Source organism: Neomonachus schauinslandi, chromosome 12, assembly GCF_002201575.2.
Source record: "Neomonachus schauinslandi chromosome 12, ASM220157v2, whole genome shotgun sequence".
NCBI lineage: Eukaryota > Metazoa > Chordata > Mammalia > Carnivora > Phocidae > Neomonachus > Neomonachus schauinslandi.
In genome coordinates, this window is record NC_058414.1 from 30,521,051 (window position 1) to 30,527,988 (window position 6,938).

Here is a 6,938-nt window from a genome sequence, read left to right on the forward strand (position 1 = left end):
ACGTTTCTCGGCCTTTTAGTAATTAGCGTCCGCGCGAGCCACGTGGGTGAAGAACCGCTCTGAAGATAGCTTTGCCTTTGGCTGGAAACATCTTTAAAACAACCAGCCTGCTTTAACCACCCCAGTCTTGGCACGACTAGGACACAACGGGGGTCACTGACAAATTTGGTTTACGGTTGTTTGTATGTTTGTCTTGTTCTGTGATAGGGATCCTGTGGCGTTTAAAGAAACAGTCGGGATGTGACACTGGCAAGGTACTTCTTTGACTTGCACACTTACGCTGTTAGTGATTGTGCTGGCTAAGCATGTTTGCAGCCACAGAGAACGCTTCGTGTGTCAACCTCTTTTCCGGGTGTTAAGAGCATAGAGAACTGGAGGTGGACAGGCCTTAAAGGCACCATAGTGTCACCGCATTTGGAGTCATTAAGTATTAGGGAACAAACGCAACCACGCTAGGTTCGCGGGACACTGCAGCTCCGAGGTTAAAGAGAGCCCGCGTCGGAATGCTGTAGCCATGTAACATTTAGAGCCCAAGCAAAGATTCCAGGTGGTGTTTTGGCGGTTTAGGTCAAGGGATTAGGACAGGGGATGGACGAAGAACCACAAATCCATCGATTTGAAATTTGCAACACTGAGTAGAGTGAGGTATGGTGTATATCTGATCTACCGGTTATATATTTCATAAATGATTTTTTGTGCAGGACTTTTTGTTTTAACAGGACTGCTACACAGTCCTGCACACAGTTCTGATAGAAGGTTGATGGGCTTCACAAATAACTTCAGTCACATTCAGCCACATTCATTCAACAAATACATTTGAGAGCTGCTCTGTACCAGCCAACCACCAGAGAGGGTAGTCGGGTGATCAGGAAAGAGACAGGTGATATGAGGAATTCTTAGTCTCAGGAAACAAACTGAGGGTTGTTGGAGTGGTGGGGGGGTGGGAGGGATGGGGTGGCTGGGTGATGGACTTTGGGGAGGGTATGTGCTATGGTGAGCACTGTGAATTGTGTAAGACTGATTAATCACAGACCCGTACCTCTGAAACAAATAACACTATATGTTAAAAAAAAAGAAGAAGATAGTAGGAAGGGAAAAATGAAGGGGGGAAATCGGAGGGGGAGACGAACCATGAGAGACTATGGACTCTGGGGAACTGAGGGTTCTAGAGGGGAGTGGGGTGGGGGGATGGGTTAGCCTGGTGATGGGTATTAAAGAGGGCACGTTCTGCATGGAGCACTGGGTGTTATACCCAAACAATGAATCATGGAACACTACATCAAAAACTAATGATGTACTGTATGGTGATTAACATAACATAATAAAGTTAAATTAAAAAAAATTTTTTTTTAAAAAGGAGAGGCAAGATCCATTGGCTAAGAGCACAAGCTTTGAAGTAGATCATATCTGCCCTCAACCAGTTTTTATTTAAAAAAAAAAAAATGTTTAGAGAAGATACCAGACATCTGGCAAACAAATATCCAAATGGTGGTTGTCATAATGGTGAGGAAGGGGTGCTACAGGGAATACACAGGAGGGCACCCACCAGCTTCAGTTGACAGCAATGCTTCCTCAAGGAGGCTTCTAAATCAAGACACTCTTTTCATTTCTCCTTCCCTCCAATTAGAATGGAAGAGACCCCTGTCCATCTCTCCTGTTTTACTTCCCATGCCTCCCACCATCAGGGGGGTCTCACTATTATGATTATATTTTTTCTACGACAAGCATTTAAGCATGCTCATCTTCAACCATGTTAAAACAAACAAGCAAAGAACTTGCATTAAGCCCATGTCTACCTCTGGCTACCATGCTCTCTTCATACTCTCTGTGCAACTCGGTGGTCACCTTCCTCTCTCCCCACCCTTCTTTGAAAGCAGAACCTACCTCCCAATGTAAAGGGCAAAAATGCCAGATGTTCACTTGCTGAGAATCCCTTGTAGCTGGGGGTGGGGTATGTGATTGTTAAGGGCAATGAGTCACTAGATCAAGTTGGCTGGGGTTTTCAGGAGGGTTTCCTCCCTAATAAAAAGAGAGGCAGAAGAGGAGATCTATCCCTTAGATGTTGTCATGTGAGGACGTCATATTTGAAGTTGCTTCTACCATCTCATGACCGTGAAGGGTGGCCAAGAGTATCCCAGAGAAGCCAACTAGAGTCTAAATCTGTGAACCACCCACCTCTGGGCTTCTTGTTTTATGGTGTGTGTGTGTGTACGGAACGGGAAGTTCTCTATTGTGTAAGTCACTTTTATTTGGGTATTCCCATGCTTACAGCTGAACACACACTGATACGTTTTTAAAGCCAAAATTTCCGTAAAAAGCTCCATATAGATTGTATCCACTTCCTTACCTCCCACATTTGCCTCAGTCACTGGAATCTGCCTTAGCCACACGACTCCCCCATGTTTTTCCGTGAATATTCCCATGAGGACTTCGGGCTGATTCTGCAGGTTTTCAGGCCTTCCCCGACATGGCCACTCAGCAGCACTTAGCATTTAAAAATCCTGGAAGTAGGCTGTATGATAGCTCTTCGGTTCTTTCTCTACCCATCTCTTAAATATTATACCCCAGGGCTCTGTTCTCATCCTTTCTCTCTTCTCACTACATGCTTTGCAAGAGCCAGCTCATCTACAGCTGTGGCTTCACTTTCTATCTCTACGCTAATGCCTCCCAAACTTACATGGATAGACTACCGCAATGTGGCAGGAGACATAACTTACGAAGCCATTTTTGAAGTGAAGTAACTCATTCATTTCGTTTATGATTTGTGTTTCTCCTCTTCTGTTGTCTCTCCAGTAAAATTGTCAGAGCAGTAGCTTGACATTAAAACACTTGGAGTTTTGGAGTACCCTGATGCCTGGGGCCACACCCCAGGCCAGTTACACCTAAATCTCTAAGACAAGGTAGCAATAGTTCTCAAAGCTCCCCCAGATACTTTCTGGTGTACAGCCAGAGAACCACTGGTTTATGGACAGAGCATCGGGCTAGGTAACTGGATCTGGAGTTCCACTGCATATCCTCACTGTCCCATCTGACAAGTCAGTAGCCTAGACTTTGGAGTCCGCACACCTTGGTTTGAATTCTGACTTACACCGTCACTAGATACATGAATTTGAACAAGTTACTTAACCCCTCTGAGCCTCAGTTTTTACTTTTGTAAATAAGATGAAATGAGCAAAACAATACTTGCCCTATAGGGTTTTGTGGGAATTAGATAACATATTTTGAACACTGGACATACAGGCAAGACTCTGTAAATATCATGCATCTACTAAAATGAACATAATGAAGACTGTTGCAAAATGAAAAAAATGCCCACGATTTAATGTTAAAGGGAAAAAATTAAATATAAAGTAGAATCTTTATAGTATACTCATTTAACATATCTACGCATGTGAACCAAGACTGGGAGGAAACATGAAAACGTAAAAACATGAAAAATACGAAAATCTGGCTGGCTCTGTTGGTGGAACATACGACTCTTGATCTCAGGGTCTTAAGTTCGAGCCCCACGTTGGGGGTAGAGATTACTTAAAAAAATGAATAAAATCTTAAAAAAAGAAAAATATGAAAGCAGAGTTGTTATTTTTAAACCTTTCTCTGTTTTCTGACATGGTTTTTCAGTTCCATGCCTTTGCCAGAAGACAGGAAAACTGGCAATAATGTTTTTGTATTTCCTATTGCTTTTCTTTCTCTTTTTTTCCTCTTCGTATATGTTCACTGGCATCATATGATCCTTTGATAGCCAAGGGCAACAGGTTTCAGAAACCAAAACTAGAGGTCAGGAGAGGGTGAGGAGAGAAGCAGTGTTCACAGTCCAGGGGTAAGAACAGATTTGAAGGAAAAATTCCTTTATTCCAACACCTGTTCAGTGCGGTGGCTTGCAAAAGGAATAAAGCAGTTATACACACAACCTTTGCTGGGGAATAGAATAATATTAATAGCTTCACTTAGGTAGGATCACAGAGAAGAATTTCGAAGAAGTGTGCTTCTCTTCGATCCCAGAGCTCAAAAATGAGAGGAGTGCATGCCAGGTAATTTGTGCCTGAGTCTTATCGAAACTTATCGAACCTATGGCTCTCTCTTTTTATTTAAGATTTTGTTTATTTATTTGAGAGAGAAAGAGCACAGGCAAGAGAGAAGCAGAAGGAGAGAGACAAGCAGGCTCTGCCCTGAGTGTGGAGCCCGCCACGGGGCAGGATCCCACAACCCCGAGATCATGACCTGAGCGGAAATCAGGAGTCGGAGGCTTAACCGACTGAGCCACCCAGGCGCCTCTAACCGGGAGATGTCTCTCAAATAGGGGGGGTGGGGAAAAGCACACAGCTTCAGAATTCTGCTGAGTGCCGCCCTCACAGCCTCACTCGTTGGACACGAGAAGTAAGTGGGAAGAAAGAAGTCAGCTAGCAGAAAGGCGTTAGCACCAATGAAAAGCAATCCGAATCAAGAGTAAGGGAGCACATGTCTTCCTCCATCCCGGGGCCAGGTGGCAGGAACTGCTGGGGGCCTTTGCAGGTGCACATAGTTTGAATAGTCTTGTGATAGGAAGATTGATTCACAAATATAATGAATTTAGGCATTGCAACAGATTGTACATATCATTCTGCATGTGCCCCCAAGGGAGATAGGCTCTGTGGACTTGCTGACAAAATTTTTTGAATCAAAGTATGCAAGATTTCTACACGTGCTGTGCAAACCAGGCAGGTGTGGTGAAAGAACCAGCTTAGTCATTGGGAATCTGGTCTGGTGAGCTTAGGAAAGTCAGCTTGGGCACCAGTTTCCATACCTGTAAATGGAAAGGTTGCGTTCTACCCTGCCAGATCTAAAATGCTAAAAAACCCTGAGACTAATTAGAGGACCTATTTTTAAACCTAAGTTTTGCAATACTTTGAGATTTCCTGAAAAGTTTTAAAGAGTTCCAGTGTATATTCTTCACCCAGTTTTCCCCAATGTTAACATTTTGCACAACTATGGTATATTTATTTATCAAACCTGAGAAAATTAGCATTGGTATAATACTGTTACCTACAGACACTTTATTTGAAGCTCTCTACTTTAAATAAGGCTGATGTGACTTTGAGCAAATCTCAGAGGCTTAGTTTTACATGTGCTAAAAAAACATAAGGAAAATAAATTCCTCCTCAGGGTTGTTGTATGAGAATTAAATGAGATATGGTGGGGGAAACTGATTTTTATACTCTGAAGTGTTATTTGCTCGAATGAGCCACACCTGATAAAAAGTAACTTTTAGGGGTTTTAATAATGAATTTAGCACTGATACCAAAGTGGATAAAATCTGAAGCAACTGTCTATTGCCCACAGCTGAAACACTGTTCTCAATGTGAAAATGCAAAATTTGCACAGAGAAATTGAATTAAACATATATGCCAATTTAGACCAATCCTCTCAAATAGGAACAAATAGAATTTTGAGCAGGTAAGCCCTTCACTGTAACTACAGTACCTTCTAGGTTTCAAATTGTGTGTGTGTGCATTGTTTTTAATTTTATGAATTAGAAATTTGAAAATAAAGATGCAAGGACTAAGTATTTTTCAGGTTTTGAACTATAATGTATCTCTTAAGAAAACTTAGGAAAAACTGATGGGAATGACAGTTAATTTTTGTAATCATTTCATATGAGATCTAGAATATTCCTGATAATGATTTTGAATAAATTGTTTAACGTTCAGGCATTTAGCTTCAGGAGAGGTGTGTGCCAGGCGGAGGCTTTGTTACTAACTGTGTCACATTCAGTTATTTATTTAACCTTAAGAGTTTCCATTTCCTGGGGCGCCTGGGTGGCTCAGTTGGTTAAGCGACTGCCTTCAGCTCAGGTCATGATCCTGGGGTCCCTGGATCGAGTCCCGCATCGGGCTCCCTGCTCGGCAGGGAGCCTGCTTCTCCCTCTGACCCTTCCCCCTCTCATGTACTCGCTCTCTCTCATTCTCTCTCTCTCAAATAAATAAATAAAATCTTTAAAAAAAAAAAAAAAAAAAAAGTTTCCATTTCCTCAGTGTGAAATGAGAACAATAGAATAAGTAACTTTTTAAGGGTCTTCAGCATGAAAATCGTGTGACTCTTTGACCTTAAGAGCAGAGGCCAAAAATTAAAGAAAGAGAAAAATATAAATGTACCATAGTTCACAGTGCAGTCATATTAGCTTTTTATATAGTGACTTTGGATACTTTGGGCCTTTTTTTGGAGGGCTAAGATCTTTTTCACAAAGGTATTCTCCCTGTGATCCTTAGTACTGTATTTTTAGTACTGTATGCATAGCCCCGCACACTCCAGTCCAAACCTGCTAGCCTTGCTCTAGGCGCCTGTCTGTACTACTTACGGTGTTGTCTAAATAAACGTAACAGTGGGGTAATCACACTTCTTTTCTTAGAATAATGTCACTTTCATTTTTTTAAGGATGCCTAGACAGGAATACAATGATCTTACTGCTTAGAAATTCAGGTTCAGGGGCACCTGGGTGGCTCAGTCAGTTAAGCGTCCAACTCTTGGTTTTGGCTCAGGTCGAGATCTCAGGGTCATGGGATGGAGAGCCCCGGGTTGGGTTGGGGCTCCACACTCAGCCGGGAGTTGGCTTGAGGCTTCTCGCCCTCTGCCCCTCCCCCACCCTGCTCAAGCACACTCACTCTCGCTCTCAAATAAATAAAAATAAATCTTTTTAAAAAAGAAATTCAGGTTCAGAGAGAACAACAAACAGCTGAAGAAGTAAATGACATTATTTAAAATATCTATGATGTCTCTTGCTAACTATGGGAAATTTACCAAATTTTTTCACTGTAAAAAAATAGAGAAAAGTTAAAAAAAGAAAACAAGAATTAAAAAGTTCGGGGCGCCTGGGTGGCTCAGCCGGTTGAGCGACTGCCTTCGGCTCAGGTCATGATCCTGGAGTCCCGGGATCGAGTCCCGCGTCGGGCTCCCTGCTCGGC